Source organism: Mastomys coucha, unplaced genomic scaffold, assembly GCF_008632895.1.
Source record: "Mastomys coucha isolate ucsf_1 unplaced genomic scaffold, UCSF_Mcou_1 pScaffold14, whole genome shotgun sequence".
Classification (NCBI taxonomy): Eukaryota; Metazoa; Chordata; class Mammalia; order Rodentia; family Muridae; genus Mastomys; species Mastomys coucha.
Genome location: NW_022196896.1, coordinates 1,710,694 through 1,727,187, shown reverse-complemented (window position 1 = coordinate 1,727,187; position 16,494 = coordinate 1,710,694). Strand labels below are relative to the sequence as shown.

The 16,494-nt window shown below is 36.8% G+C and overlaps 1 protein-coding gene across 8 annotated transcripts in view; it reads right to left on the bottom strand.

Moving 5' to 3' along the window:
- Lingo2 (leucine rich repeat and Ig domain containing 2) overlaps positions 1 to 16,494 on the bottom strand; it is a 1,215,328-nt gene that overhangs the window by 387,151 nt on the left and 811,683 nt on the right. For 7 of the 8 annotated variants that reach the window (XR_004117723.1, XM_031366384.1, XM_031366385.1 and 4 more), the window contains one exon: positions 14,716 to 14,748. The exons of the other annotated variant lie outside the window; for it this stretch is intronic. The gene's annotated coding sequence lies outside the window, so the exon portion shown is untranslated. The remainder of the gene's footprint in view (positions 1 to 14,715; positions 14,749 to 16,494) is intronic. 8 annotated transcript variants of the gene reach the window in all.

The following is a 16,494-nucleotide window of genomic DNA, read 5'->3' as shown; positions in this document are numbered from 1 at the left end:
GTGGCAACAGCAGTACCCACACTGCAGAGTTAATGGAAAAACCATGTGTGTGGCCAATAGAGATCTGTCTATAAGGGTACTACAGAAAATACTCTAGGTTTTATTATTGTCACAGTTCAGCTGCTTTACCTGACTCCTCAGTGAACAACTGTTTGAGCCAAGGAAATCTTTTTAGTCATTCAGGAAGACACTATTTGGGTTGGTCTACTTGTTTTGTAAAGGTTGAATCCAATTGCTGTTCAGGGGAATCTGTGTGAGTCTGTTTGTTCTCATTAGCCCATGTCAAGGCTAGCTAATTCCAGATTGTTTTGAAACACCAGGGACATTGAGAAGATTCACAGAATGTAAATTGCAAATTGTCTTGCACAAGATGCCCTTGAAAATCAGCACTTTTGCTTCCTGGTCCTTTGCCTAACCTAAAACTGCTTACAAAAGAACCATTAAAGGACTTTTCAGACAGTCTCTACATGTTTGGACAAGGTGCTTATAAGCTGCTCTAAGCTCCTTGGGGTAAGTGGAAGGAGGGACTGGGAACGTCTCCAGAAATAACCAGAGTCCTGGGATGTTGAGACCTTGTCTAAGCCCTTTCAGTCAAGTCAATCCTCACAGGGTCCTGGTGATAACCATCAAGAGGCCACCAGACTCCAAAGACTTCATTACTGATAGCATCATTTCTACAATATGTGCCTACCCATCTTCTTAATTTCCAAATACCAACCTAAGATTTCTAGTTGCAGAGTAACAATACCTGTTCCACACACATACAACTGCTCTAACCTTGCCCAAAATTTTCATCCCAGGGATGCAGGGAATGTTCAATATACGAAAATCCATCAATGTAATAGACTATATAAACAAACTCAAGGAAAAAAAAACACCTGATCATCTCATTAGATGATGAAAAAGCCTTTGACAAAATACAACACCCCTTCATGTAAAAAGTCCTACAGAGATCAAGAATTCATGGCACATACCTAAACATAATAAAAGCAATATATAGTAAACCAATGGCCAACATCAATTTAAATGGAGAGAAACTTGAAACAATCCCAGTAAAATGTGGGACAAGACTCTCTCCCTATCTATTCCATACAGTACTTGAAGTTCTAATAGAGCAGTAGAAAACAAAAGGATATTAAGGGGATACAAATTGGCAAAGAAAACTTCAAGGTATCACTATTTACAAATCATATGGTAGTGTACATAAGTAACCCCCAAAACTCCACCAGAGAACTATTACACCTGATAAACAACTTCAACAAAGTGGCAGGATATAAAATTAACTCAAACAAATCAGTAGCTTTCCTTTATACACATAATAAACAATCTGAGAAAGAAATTAGGAAAACAACACCCTTCACAATAGTCACAAATAATATAAAATTTCTTGGTGTAACTCTTACCAAGCAAATAAAGATCTGTATGAAAAGAACTTCAAATCCCTGAAAAAAGAAATCAAAGAAGACCTCAGAAGATGGAAAGATCTTCCATGATCATGAATTAGCAGGATTAAATTATAAGAATGTATGAGACAATTTATTTCTTAACAATATTAACTAGAAATACAGCTTTATATATGATTGTTTTGTGACTGAATTCAGTTTTACTTATGGAACATGCTTCAGAAATTTTAAGGCAAAAGGGAGTTTCCATGAACTTCGGAATCCACAAAGAAGTAAGGCACAAATATGCGTGAAGTGTATGGCTATGAAACGATGTTGATTCGCTTAGAATTTATAGCAGAGGCTGGCTGGGTAAGTCACAGCACTTTAATTTACCATGGTTGTTTGACTTGATGCTTCCATCTTTGAAACAGTAGTTAAGAGCATTGGATACTCATGCAGAGGAATGGGGTTTGATTCCCAGCACTCACGTGGTGACTCACAACAGTCTGTAACTTAAGTTCAGCTGATACAATGCCATCTTCTGGCCTCTGTGGGCATATGCATTCATATAGACAAAACACTGTGCATGCATAAAAATAATTTAAAAATGAAAAATACAAAATTCTATGAATGGCAACAATAAACACAAATTAGTGTGCCCACGTTAGTTGGCCCTGAGAATGGAGGCAGTGAGTTACATAAGTGACTACAAAGATCTGGGTGTGGATTTTCATTCTATCCCTTCATACTAATGGGGATTAAAGTTAGTTACTTACTCTTGTGACAATAAAACCACAAACAAAGCATATGCATAACATTCTGTCCCTGGGCCTCTATGGGAGAGGTTTACACCTGTGGTTGTAAACTACTACATAGCACATGCTGAATACCTGATTGCTCACAACATGTTGGTCATTGATGAAACCATCAAATACCACCTACAATGTATTTTTTAACTCCAATATACTTGCTAGGGATGACAAGTGATTTCTCCAAAAGCCAGTAAAAATGACACAAAATGTTATTTTCAGACATTATAGCACTATTCCTTCAGCCTGGTGGCCTGAGAAAGAGTTCTGCTTTACACTGTTATCCTGGGTTTGGGATTCCATAGTTGATGAACTAGTTGATGAATGTAGGACTAAGTAACCATTCATTGAATCTCTGTAAAGTATATCCTTTGTAATGTGCTTTACAGCTTATAAAACTTGAACATACAAACAAAAGGCTCCCCTTCTGAAGATACAGAAATGAACCAAGCTAAGACAAAGGACAGGGCTGATGCAACTGTGTTTCCAATTTCTTCCTGCAGAGGAGCTTCTCTGATACTTCCAGCTTCCTGCCATCCCATTCTCTTATACTTTTAAATGCTGGTACCAACAACAACTCTCAGAATCTGGCACTGAAAATGACTTGACATTTGACATGCTTACTTCATCTGGAACAATCAAAAGTTACAGGTATGTAGTCTTGCTTTAAAATATTTTAAGCATGTTTTTATAATTTATGTCTTTTACTTTTTGTTAAGAGCCTCTTTCCTCATTACTGTCTAGTATCTTTTTATCCTGCCACCAAATCCCTCTTTTTGAGTCCTCCTCCGTGAGTGTGTGTGTGTCCCACTGCATTTAATTAGTGTAGCCGGCATAAGCTTGGGTGAAACATCATTGAGGATTCAGATTATTTTATTTTCCTAGATTGTAAAACTAGAAAACATAGATTAATATTTTATTTTTTAATTCATATTTTATTGCATTTAATTTTTATAGAAAATTTCATAAGCTAGGTACATTAGATCATGCACTTCTGTTTTTTCCAAATTTTGAAGATGAAGATACTCAAAATTTCAGAAAGCTTGAGTGATGCTCTAAGTCAACATATTGGTTCTGCTTTAGAAATGATACTCATTTCTGTTTCTTCCCCAACAGACCAGTGATTTCCAAGGTGGAAGGAGTCTTGTTGAGTCTGGATACAGTAGGTAAGTAATACCAGCTATAAAGGACAGCCACCACCACAAGAACAAATGGATCCCACAGAATCTGAATCTCTAGTGAACCAGAAAGTCAGATGTGGAACATCACTTCCCTTGACTTGTGATTGTGGAAAAGAGTAAGAGAGACACTCTCTGACAGACACTCTAAGACTTCTTCTAAAGCTTAAGTTATAATTTCATTATTTTGCATCAGTAAGATTTAAATAACTCTAGACATTAAATACAAGTAAAAATGATATAATTCCAGGTAAAGCAAGAAAAAGGCCAAGAAGCAGGGTAACAGAAATGAGCATGTTGGAAATGTGACTTGGCTTTAAACAGGGTTCGCATACTATAATTAAGGTAAAAATAAGTCTTTGCAAAAGGTTTTATTCTGACAACATTAATTTGGCTCTAATATGGCTAGCATTGGAGCAAGAGAAGAGGCGTCTACAGCGTTTTCATTTTCTGAATAAAAGCTCCAGGGAACTGCCTAAGACCACGATCAGAGTGTTGAGTTTAGCATCTCCCTTCACAATTCTTGTTCTAACCCAGAATAATTATGTAGTTACGGTAATAACCCCAATTGAGTCTCCATGACAGGTCAAGCATAGTAAACAGATTAGCCTCCTTAATATTCATGAAACCCTTAGGATGCACCCCTCATTTTATGCATGAGGAAAGTTAAGTTCAGTAATTTTAAGTAACTTGTCCAAAGGCACATACAAGGATAGAAGAACTGGGATTCACAGCCAGATAGTTCACTCCCACAGCTTCTGCTACACTGGCTCTCAGATCAGAAGTGAGGAAAATAATCATATACCATGGAAGAAGTGCTCTTGTTGCAAAAACTTTATTAAAAAAAAAAAAGCAGGGGTAGAGAAAAAGCATGAGGAAACATCAGAACTGCCATGAAACCAGCCACTGCTGCCATGGAGGTGTGGCAGGCAACCCCTTGCTTTCAATTGTGTGTGTTTTCAATTGCATTGGTTCACTAGGTGTTAGTTATCTTGGCCACCAGTAACAGGCGTGCAAATAATAGCTACATTAGCTAGCAGAATACTAGACTTCCTTCGATACAAGAGACTCTCAGAATACTTAATTATTATTTGTCCCACTACAAACTAGACATCCACATCAATAAGTGGCACCAGGAGCATGAGCTAGTTAGACCGAAAAAATTACGTGAAAAAATGTCTGTATTGAGTAAAAACTGTTGGTACCATTATATCTAATACCACTTTCTTGGGTTTCTGTTTTGTGTTCAGAAGGTGTTCTATACATTGTCAAGGATCTTTATTTGTTTTTAAATCAAGTGAACATACTTAAGTAATTTAATAGATAATACTTAACACGTGACTGAAATACTTGAGACAGTATTTTATACCTATTAAGACAACAATTTACGCCGTGTTTGCAAGCTCAGATTCCACACTTAGAAATCAGTTAAATCTCTAGGATATCTTCTAAGCCTGAAAGTATGCTCAATATTATATGATATGAAGTTTTGGTTTTTCGAGACAGGATTTCTCTGTAGACCAGGCTGGCCTTGAACTCAGAAATCCGCCTGCCTCTGCCTCCAAAGTGCTGAGATTAAAGGCAGGTACCACTACCACCAGGCAGAAGTTGAAATTCTTAGCTATTAACTTGTATGGCCTTAATCTATTCTTCTTAGATAGATTCATTTAGACCAAATACTTCTTTATTTTACATATACAGTTAGATTTTCTAATCTTATATTATGTGCAAAAAACAACATATATGCACACACACATGCACACACACACACACACACACACACACACATACACACATATATATGCAGAAATGAGCTATTCTTTGTAAGTAATTCAGCATGATGTCTGGCACATAGTACATGTTCCAGAAACATTTTTCTCTTCTTCTCAACTCAGTTCCTTTACTACTCTGTAACTTCTTTTTGCTTTGGTTTCTAAACCATTCTAACTTGTCCTCTGTATTGCCTTGGAACCAAATAGAAGATGGCTGTAAAGTTACATTTTCAGTAATCAAAGCTTACACACGGAAATGTCTATTGTAATTATAGTCATTATGCACAAAATGTGAGGTATTTTTCTATTTGCTCTCTGGGAACGTTGGCTGTGACTCTTGCAATCATTAAGATTATCAAGAGAAGCATCACCCTGATTTATTTCCCTTATGTCTTAAAATGGCCACAAATCTAAGCTCTGCAGGAGCCTGTCATATTAAGCTAGTTGCAAATGCAGAATATCTGCAGATAACTTTTTGAGGTGTTTCATTTGAGCAGACATAACAGGCTGTTGTAGGAGCGAAGAGGATGTATTTTAAGGGATTGACAGAAAATGATTTTTCATTCTGTTTTATAAATGTCTATTTTGTTTTAGATGTTCTCTCTGGTCTGAACCTTACCTAGTGATATTTGCTTTATTTTTTTTCTCTGTGTTGTTTTCCAGCTGTGATGCAAGGCATGATGAATGCCACAGTCAAAGTGGCATCATACTGCTAAAACTGACACCAGGCACTTTTGGTGGTCACCGGGAACAGTATGGCTTTGTTCTGTGTTTAATGTCTAAGATATGGAGTCTGCTGAGGTACCTGCCATTTGATGCAACCCTATAATCTTCCTCTTTATTAGATGTCTGGCAACATCATCCCACTGGCTTCTTGGCTTAAATTTTGTTCACTCTCCTAATACAAAAAGACTAGACACTGTCCCTGAAGATAAAAACTTAGTCTCTTTTAGGGTAGACAGGCTTTTTTCCAATTTTTTTCTTGAAAAAAAAATTCTTTTTATTTCAACAAGAAAGGAGACTATTTCTTTTCCTCCTAACAAAATATTATGTGTTTTAATTGTCCAGATGTGCAAGATACATAGAGATTAATCCTTGACATTGTTGTTTGAAAAGGCACACCATATAGTGTACATTCTCCTTCACTTATTCCTTCATTCAGATAGCATCTATTGGATGTCTGCTGTCAACCATAAAGTTTTAGGTATTGTGAACAGTAAAAGGATAACTTTATTTAAGAAATAAGTAGAGAAGGCAAACTCATGAAGACACAGTGATATCATATGGTAAGTGCTTCGCTGGGAGTGGGAGTGAGGTGTTGCAATGTAAAGCATTCTAGTACGATTTGATTGAGAGCGTTAGTAGGCGTTCCTGCCCGGGGAGAGAAACGTTTGCTCATAGCCTGTGTTAGTGTGTGTAGTAAGAGCGAAGGTGGAGCTGAGGGCGATTAAAACAAAGAGACATTAGGGCAGAGGGCTAGCATTGTCACACGAGCGAGAATGGGAGAATTGTTCGTGTACTGCAAAAATAACTGCTAACGTCCCCTGATGAAAGGTCTTGAAGACACATTCCCATTTGGTTAGGCAGACTTCCTGGTGCGCATGTGCATATGTGTTTTTAGAAGGAGAGAAAGTAGAAAAAGGAAAGAAGTGGGGAAGAGAGGATGCAGAAGTCAGGGTCCACCAGGGTATAATTAGAAAAGACTGCAAACAAGTGAAGGATTCATGGTAAAACTGATGTTCCTCTTGAGAGACCCCGACTGTGTTCAGAGTGGATGAGACTCCATTCTCAGCATGCCTGTTTCTTTTTACCCTAGTGTGAAATATAGGACAGAGTTTAGCTCAGGTTTCCCTAATTCTCCATTCCCCACTTGCCTGAGTGCTTACAGCCACCATGCTTATGTATACAGCTTATCTCTTGAACAAAGCATTTGTCCCAAGTGGAGGCTATGTCACACAGCCTGCAATCCCAACTGAGTCCACACTGCCTTCATCCTTCACCTTGATGTGTGACCTAGAGTTGTGCCCAAGGGACACTATGAACTCAGCAGTCCCTTTGCCCTTGGACGTCCTTATTTTTCTTTATGTTGAGCTAATATGACTCCTTGAGTCTTTGCCTGCTTGTATTTATCATTTTGAGCCTCAGGCCAAAGTGCACTTATTTCCATATAAGATTTTTTTTACAATATTTGAACTGCTAGTGTATGTCCTCTCAAGAAGGAAATGAAAATAACTATGGAGGGTTCACTGATATTCAGCATCATCCACCTCACCTACATTTGCTTCCATATAAGGAAAGGGAAAAGAAAGCCCCGCAAATAGGCGCAGGACCTAAGCCAACAACAATAAAAGAAGTGATTTTTCCAAGGAAGGTGGGAAGTCAGCAAGTCACTTATGTTTTCTTTATACACTTAAATTTAGTTTATATTTTTATTAATATGAATTTATGGTTTAAAAATTCAGATGCTGTACTAATAGTAGTAATGAAGTAATAATAAAAATGCATAATAATAACTTCTGCCTCCCCTTTTGGTAAGGCTAACACGTAGTCTGAGCCTTTCCCACAAAGGCTTATAATGATTCAAGTTTGGTCTCTATCATAGCACTGTTGGCACATGACAGAATTTCTCCTAGGTGAGATCTACTGAGAGGTTCTCTGGAAACTAAGAGAGTCGTGTGCTCTCATAAAATAGAGACCCCAGCCTCAGATATTGAGCTTCCAAACTGATGAGTGAAATAAATCTTTCTCTCAATTATACTTACTGCCTTTTGTATTCTGTTACAGTATTGAAAAGTCCCTGTGAGGAACATACTGGGCAAGTTAATGGAAGACCAAAACAGGAAAAATATGTCTTTGCCATTAAGATGTTAGAAGGAAGTTCTTGCTTGCCCTGTGTTAGATCCTAGTTAAAGTATAAGTTCTCGTTTGTGCTGGGTTAAGTCCTTGCACACTGCGGTTTCTATTTGTAATTAGGAATAAGCTTCTGTTTCTTAAGTCTGTTGTAAACTGCTTGCAACCCCTTTCACATGCCATATATCGCTGCCCTTGTTCCTTCCCTTCCTATTGTATCTTTCTAACAATGTAGTCAGACCGGCAGTCAGCTGGCCAGTCTTCTGTGTACCACAAATGCGGCATGCTTTAATTAGACAGTCGTGGATTTGGTCTTTTCTCCTCATGACTCTCAGATTTAACAGCTTTCTACTTTCACTTTCCTGTAGTTAGTAATTTTAATAAAAAGCTCTTAAAATGACATGGGTAAATCATCATCATCATCAATTTATAAAAGAGAATGAAGTTCATCTACTCCAAGTATACAACCACATAAAAAGAAAGGTTATTGTAACATTAATTCAATTGTTGTCACAATACCATGACTCAAGGAATATTTAGAGCTAACTGGTATAATGTTTCATAAATATATTTCCACTCTTAATCTTCTTTGGCATCAATAATTTCCCTGTTTCATAACCTGTATGATATCTGTGACTAAACCAAACTTCAAGCCCATATTCTCCTGCATAACCAAGAACTTCCTCTCAGTCCATAGGAACCCATAGCTAATATCCTTTGTTCCACTGCTGCTGTTTATTTGTGAGACTGACCTTCTAAAGCCTCTACCTAAGCAATTTGAAAGGGCTGTTCTGGAAGCACACTGGCAGCTTAGAACATATTCCTTTAGCAAACTAAAGATGTCGTGTGTGTGTGTGTGTGTGTGTGTGTGTGTGTGTGTGTGTAATGGTTTTGTTTGTGAGTTACACTGGGGTTTATTAACTTGTAGAGCCCACTAGTAGTTTTATCTCTCTCTATATATCTATATCTCCATCTGTCTATACGAAGACAGAGAAAGAAGGAGATATATTTTCTGGGTACTATTTCCCTTGTCTCTCTTGGTGGAATATGTTGAGGTTTTGAGCATTAAATTTTCACCTGCACAATTGATACTGAGTAGTAACAGTATGTCATGTGTCTGTCACCTCCTTTTGCTTTCTTCTTTCTCAGGCAGCACAGCAGATAACATGCTGTTATGAAGTTTTATGATGACATATTTTTCTCATTTCTTGGTGGGAGAACACTGAGTCCTTGAAGTCTGGAAATTCTATCTAGGTTCAGGAAATCAGTTTGCAGTTATTATTAGTGATCATTCACCTCTGATTGCCTGATGACCTGTTTGGTACTGCAAATCCATTGTCCTGCTGAAGGTTTTCGTTTTCCTAATTTTTGTCTCATTCTTCTCTATCCTGTGAATGTATTGTCCAACCATGCTTTCAGAATATACTTTCACTGACTTCTTATTCTTTAAGCATTATTTATTTTATTTCTGATATCTTTTAAATTGTTCTTTTCATTATAGTATTTTATTTTACTTAGAGAATGTGATGTCTCCTATCTTGAGGATATTATAGTTTTTCTAATTATTTCACTCCAGTCTGCTCTTTTCTTCTGTTCCTCTTTCATGGAAATAATTTCTTCGTGCTTTAGAGGATCCCCAAATCTATGGGCATATTAGTGGGATCTATAAATTAATAAAAAGTCCTTGTATAACCCACAAACAAAACAAACTAAAATAACCACACCCAAATATCTATTTACTGAAAGAAATAAGTATGTCTGTGTCTGCAGTTATTTTCCTTTGGGTTCAGCGTCTCCAGAAAGTCTCCTGTTTTCCTGAACTGCATACATGAGATTGGCTTTTATAACTCTAAGAGCCAAGTTGTAGAAATAAGTTAAGGTCTTGTTTTTCTTTTGTTTCTTTTATTTTTATTAGATGCTTTCTTTATTACATTTCAAATGTTATCCTATTTCCCGATTTCTCTCCCACCAGTAAACACCCTATCAAATCCTCCCTCCCTCTGCTTCTATGAGGGTGTTCCTCTATCCATCCACACACTCCCATATCCTTGCTCTTGATTCCCCTAAACTGGGGCATCTATCGAGCCTTCATAGGACCAAGGACCTCTCCTTCCATTAGTACATGACAAGGTCATCATCCTCTGCTACATATGCAGCTGGAGCCATGTATACTCCTTTGTTGATGGCTTAGTCCCTGAAAGTTCTGGGGGGTCTGGTTGGTTGATACTATTGTTCTTCCTATGGGGTTGCAAACCTCTTGAACTCCTTCAGTCCCTTCTCTAACTGCTCTATTAGGGATCCTGTGTTCAGTCCAATGGTTGGCTGCTAAAATCTGCTTCTGTATTTGTAACGTCTTATTTTTCAATAACCATACTCTATCATCCATGTATCTATCTTATACATCTATCTGTCTGTCTGTCTTTCTGCCTGCCTGCCTGCCTGCCTGCCTGCCTGCCTACCTACCTACCTACCTACCTATCTATCTATCTATCTATCTATCTATCTATCTATCTATCTATCTATCTATCTATGTACCTACCTACCTACCTACCTACCTACCTACCTACCTATCTATCTATTCACCATTTTCTAGGAACCCCAGAATAGTCCTGACCAGAGTTCATTATTCTGGCCAAAATTTGATTAAAGCTTGCTTAAATTTTGGCTCAAAACATAGAAATTGCCTTTTTCTCCAGATTCTCAGTTTTAACAGAGTCAAAGAAGCCTTGAGTTAATGTGTAAGTATAAGCTGACTCCTGGATGGATGTGTATATTACAAGGGACCAACCCCTCAGACCCACAGGAACGCACACAGCCTTTGTCAGGAAACTGGCCAATCTTTACTCTAGTTTGTGTATGAATATTGTGGTTCTAGGTTGCTGTATAGTTCATGCCTCTCCATCTGAGAAAACATCTTGCTCCTGATTACTATGGGTGGTTAAGGGTTCTGTTTCTCATTCTTATTTTATTTAAGGTTTGTGAGGAAGTGGAGACAAAAGTTATGTTAACTATAAGTGAATTCACTGTCCCATCCTTTATTCATGTGACCTCTACCTACCTCTTCGGGGCGAATAGCTTGGTCTTGAGGCCATTAGCTTACTTTTATTACAAAATCTACATAGCTGCCTAATTAAGAGAGTATTTTACATTTGTATACATTTAGCATTTCTATAATCTTTTTTACCTCTCCTTTTCTCACAGGAAATCCCAATGATGTTGCAAGATAAAATCAGAGATCAGAGATGATGTAGGGAAAGAAGGAAAGGTTTAGTCAGAGAGACTAAGTTCAGCTACATAATATATTTTAAAAAGTAGAAAGAGAAGATTAATGATGACAACGAAGGTTTGAAGGGTGATTGTGTTTTGAAGATTCAAAACATTTCCAGGTAAAATAATTTTCAAAGGTTATAAAAGAAATTTATGAAGGACCTGCTTTGAGTTATCAAACTGATCATCCACTTAATGATTTTCAAAGTCTTCAAGTCAATATTAAATTTTTCTTTAATTTATAGTGACTTCCTTGAGTGACATGCTGCATACTTTTTAGAGCAAAGGGGGCTATTTATAATGTTCTAATTTATGATGTTCAAATCTCAACACAATGCTGCTGGCATGAATATATATAAACATCCCTAGCATGGAAATACTAACCAAATCTTCTTTCAAATGTAGTGAGGACCAAAGGAAATTAGACTTAGAATTTGTAATAAAAGGAAATTAGTTTTCTAGTTTTCTTTTAAATATGGTTTTCTATAATGAAAAAAAGTCCATTCATTTGGTGTTCAGCCTTTGAGCTTCATGGGCAATCTCCCAAACCTACATGGTTTCAATGGGCATTTTCTTTTCTCATCACATGCCCAATAGCTTAGATGCCAAGTAATTGATGCTGTGTGTCAAATCATGATTTTGTGTATGCTAAGCAAATACAATGTTGCTGAGCTACACAGAAGCCGAAAATGAACATTTTATGCAAATCATTTGGACTAACTCTTCCTCACATAAATCCTAAAATATATATGTGTAAAACAAAAATTCAAATCTAGTTTTCTTTGCTTCTGTTCTGAATACATTCAGAGATATCTGCCCCACCCCTGTTGTCATTGAACATCCATCCACAGCCAGTGAATTAATCAAATTCAATAGGCTAGAAGATGGTCAGTGTTCTTGATTAGATTTAAAGTCAAAATGAAACTATCCAACATTTACCCAGAACTTTCAAATGTGGTAAAAATAGAGAAAAATGACAACTAAGGCAGACTGAATATAAGTGGAAACTCTTCTCTTAAGTTATTGTTTTTGTTCTCAGTATGACACCCCTTACCAAAAGACAGCTAGTCCTAGGGCTTTTGACTAGTCTGACATATCTCTCCAGTCTCAACCAAGTGAGCATCACTCTCCTTGCCTATTACTTACTATTACTTACTATTGTTACATGAAGATAAGATATACACACAGGTCCCTACATACTTCCTAAAGAAGAATAAGTACTCATTTTCATTCTTTAATATTTATTCTCCTGCTGCATCTTCAGATGTGTTATTCCTTTACTCTTTGTTAGCTAAAGAATGATTCTCAACATCTACTAACATTCATCTATATTATACCAGTATAAAGCCCCCTTGACACTTGCTAGTTCTCAGATCACCAAGAAAAAGGCTGACTCCACATAGCAATAGCTATGCTGCTTTGAAGTGAGATTGAAAGTTGGCACCAAGTTTTTTCTTTCTGTTTTGTAGTACCAAGGTATAAACAAATTAACAAATTACTTCCTCTATCTTTTTTTTTTTTTTTCCGAGACAGGGTTTCTCTGTTTAGCTCTGGCTGACCTGGAACTTACTCTGTAGACCAGGCTGGCCTAGAACTCAGAAATCTGCCTGCCTCTGCCTCCCAAGTGCTGGGATTAAAGGCGTGCACCACCACTGCCTGGCTACTTCCTCTATCTTAATGACAGTTTTCAAAGCTTTCAATTAAGAAAGCAAACTACAAGTAATGTCCATAACAAGGGATCACAATTTGATGGACATTTCCCAAGTTACTTACATTTTGACATAGAACAAATATATTGTCCCATAAGGAATATATCTCTGTAGGTGAAACATGATAAATCAAGTCCATAAGAGAGATTTCCTTTAAAGAATGAAGCTGCTGCTGCCTGCCTGCCGTACAATGTGAACTGCAAATGTATCACAGCAAAGCAATGAGTGGTGACTGTCCCTTGTTGCGTTCTTCTAGCACAACGAAGTGACTTGTAAATATACAGTCTCCTTTGATTCAAAAAAAGTGTTTTATTCTTCTCTTTTCTCTAACTGAGGAAACCAGGGGTGTCTAGATGCTAAGCTGGTCAAGGACACACAGCAAATTAGCAGAGTTTGAATTCAAGCAGCCCATGTCTGAACCCCTGATTCTCAACAACTGTTCACCATCTTTCAGAGGGGCTGGTAGATCTACTAATGGCGGAGGTAACTGGGATTACTTTTTTAAGTAAATTAATTTAGATGAACAGACTAATATGGGAGTCCCTTCCCAATTCTGATGGTTGTTGGAGAAAGCACCTCAGATGGCAGGATTGCTGTTGAGTACTCAAAGCTCTTATGGGTAAAAGTGTAAAGGGAATCAAATATAGTAATGAAATCTGTGAATGCTTTAATGTTTATTCAAATAAAGTAAGAGCAAAATCCCTTAATTGAAATAGCACTGTATCTCTCCATTTAAAATTAGCTAAACAACTAATCTGATAGTAACCTCAATTTATCTCGATTAAGAGATACATTAATAGATAGATAATAGAAATGTATCTATTTAGGTGAGTGGGCCCTGCATATCACCTGGGTAGCACAGAACTGGCTCTGGTGGTGTGAGTGTAGGTGATCCAGGTCAAGGTCATGAGAACAGGAGAGCAGGAGGGCTGACCCTACCTCATTGCTGGTTACAGCATTGGGTGAGCTAGACAAGGGTCTTGAAGGAGAGCCTTGTCTTGTTGGTGTGCGTACTGGAGAGCTGGTGGGCTGATAAGTTCAGCTACCGACCAGGCCAAAATGCAGGGCTTTGAGTTGGCCCACACCAAAATCTACCCCACTTGTGAACTACTGGAATGTAGTATATTTGATTTGATATTGCTAATTACTAAATTATCCTGATATGCAAACACATGTACACAATAATCAAAAATAACACACTTGATGGATGCTAGACTTACATAAATTAATTTCCTTATCATCATATTAAGGGACTCAAATTATTTGAGAGTAGCCATCTGAACATAGCTGAGCAGTGCTGAAAACCCACTTACTTGTCTAGTAAATCAAGTGAAATCAAGGATCTGTAATAGGTGAAGTTTCATTGTTAGAGGTATCAGGCTACATAAGAAAAGGGAGGATATTGTTAATTTATGGAAGGTCAGATAGAGTTTGGGTAGAAGTAAATAAAGTAACATGGTTTTGTATGCAATATGATAAATACATATAAAAGAGGAACACATAGGAGACACCTGGGGCAGGAGAGTAGAAAATATTGAATATTTCTGTCTATACAGTATTGCCAGTTTTTTATTATTATGCTGTTCTATGCTAAAATTTGTGTTATACCTTATATACAATAGTGAGGAAAGGAAAAACAAAATATTCTCTGATATGTGTGAAAAGCTGAAGGTATTTTGGTTTTGTTACTTTCATACTTTTTTTTTATTATTATTGTGTGTTTAGACATTATAAAAAGTACCAACCTTGAATACTGCATTTTGCTTCTTTCACTTCATCTAGAAAATAAAACAGGAAAGAAAAAATGGTCAGGGCCAATTAAAGCAATGGAGATACTAAGAGAGGCATCTTTTAAAAGAATTAATAAGGTTTCCCCACTTTATCTTTGACAAAGGACAATACTTAACTGTGTAGAAAAAAAGCACTTGATAAAATTTTCAGCTTTAATAATGGAAAAATATTTTGTGTCTTTTATATTTTCTGATAGGTTGCTTCTGTGAATTTTTTGGTGACATAACAATTATGGAAGTGTTTAATAAGAGGTGATAAGACTAAGTTAATAAGCAGAAAATTTGTGAGGCAGAGATGGGTGGGATTTCTAGTGCTCTCTGGCCAGCCAGTTTAGCCTACTTAGAGAGTTCCAGACCAGGAAGACTATCTCAAAAAAAAAATGTGTAAGCAATGCTTAAATCAACTCATGTAAGGGTACCATGCTATCATGATACAGTTTTTCCATAAATTTGGGCAAGACTACCTTCAGAGGACATTGCAATTTACCCTCCTCCTGAATTCTGATCAGAATCTGGCTTTCATGTATTTCCCTACTTACAATCTTTCCCACCCACCTGTAATCTGTTCTCCCTTATGGACCAAGTCATCACTGTGATGTTTATAACTGTTCTGCATTCCTTATGGAAATTGTGATTATGATGCTGAATATTCAAACTGCAAGCCACTTTTCTCAGGGAAATTGTAATTATGAAAATGCAATATTTACCTAAACAATCAGCTTTTGGGATCCCAGGTATGTCTCCAGGCAAACAAACACTGTTATTTACAATGTGTATAAGGTTTACATGTATCACACATGCAGTGCACATACATTTCATAGGGCTATATCTAAATTATATAGATTTCCATTTATCTCACACACCTATATCATGAATAAATAGTATCCTAATTTTATAAATGAAAAACCTGAACGTTTTGTTCTGTGTCATGATCTGATTGATACATTAATATATATAACGTTAATACATATAACATCATTTGACTACCGTTCAAAATTTTCTTTCTATTTTTTTTAAATGGTGTCGTATTCCCTAGAACTGAAGTTACAAACAGCTGTGAGCTGCCATGTGGGGACTGGGAATTAACAGCTGTGAGCTGCCATGTGGTTGCTGGGAATCGAACCCGGCTCCTCTGGAAGAACAGCCAGTGCTTTTAACCTCTAAGCCATTTCTCCAGACCCCCAAATTTTCTTTTTAAAAAAGCAATAATTTATTTTCAATAGAAATGATTTTGTGGAATAGATCTCGATACTAAGCTTATACTAATAGATACAGAAATGTATCCCATTCTCATAATGATATTTACACAAGAAATGCTAGTAGAATGCACATTTTTATAACAAGCAACAGATTTCAAGTGTGCATATTATAACCATGCCACTAAGTATTCAAATTATAACTTTTCAGAATGAAGAAATGAACTATAGGTCCAAAGCCAGTTAGGAGAAGCCTCACTCAGTAGGATAGGTAGTATGTGGTTTGGATAGTAACAGCTGCAAGGATCCAAGACACAGTTCTTTTTATTAATAAACACAGTTTAAACTTGCTATGCAAAATCCTTTATAGACAGTTTATACCTCACAACCACACTATATGTGATTTGATTTTAAGTCAATAATTTAGGCTTGCCAAATTAATTTGTTCAAATTTTTAAAACTGTCATGTGTTCTTTTATAACTTGGTGCATACTATCCAGATTTGGTTGAATATGAAGAAGAAGAAGAAGAAGAAGAA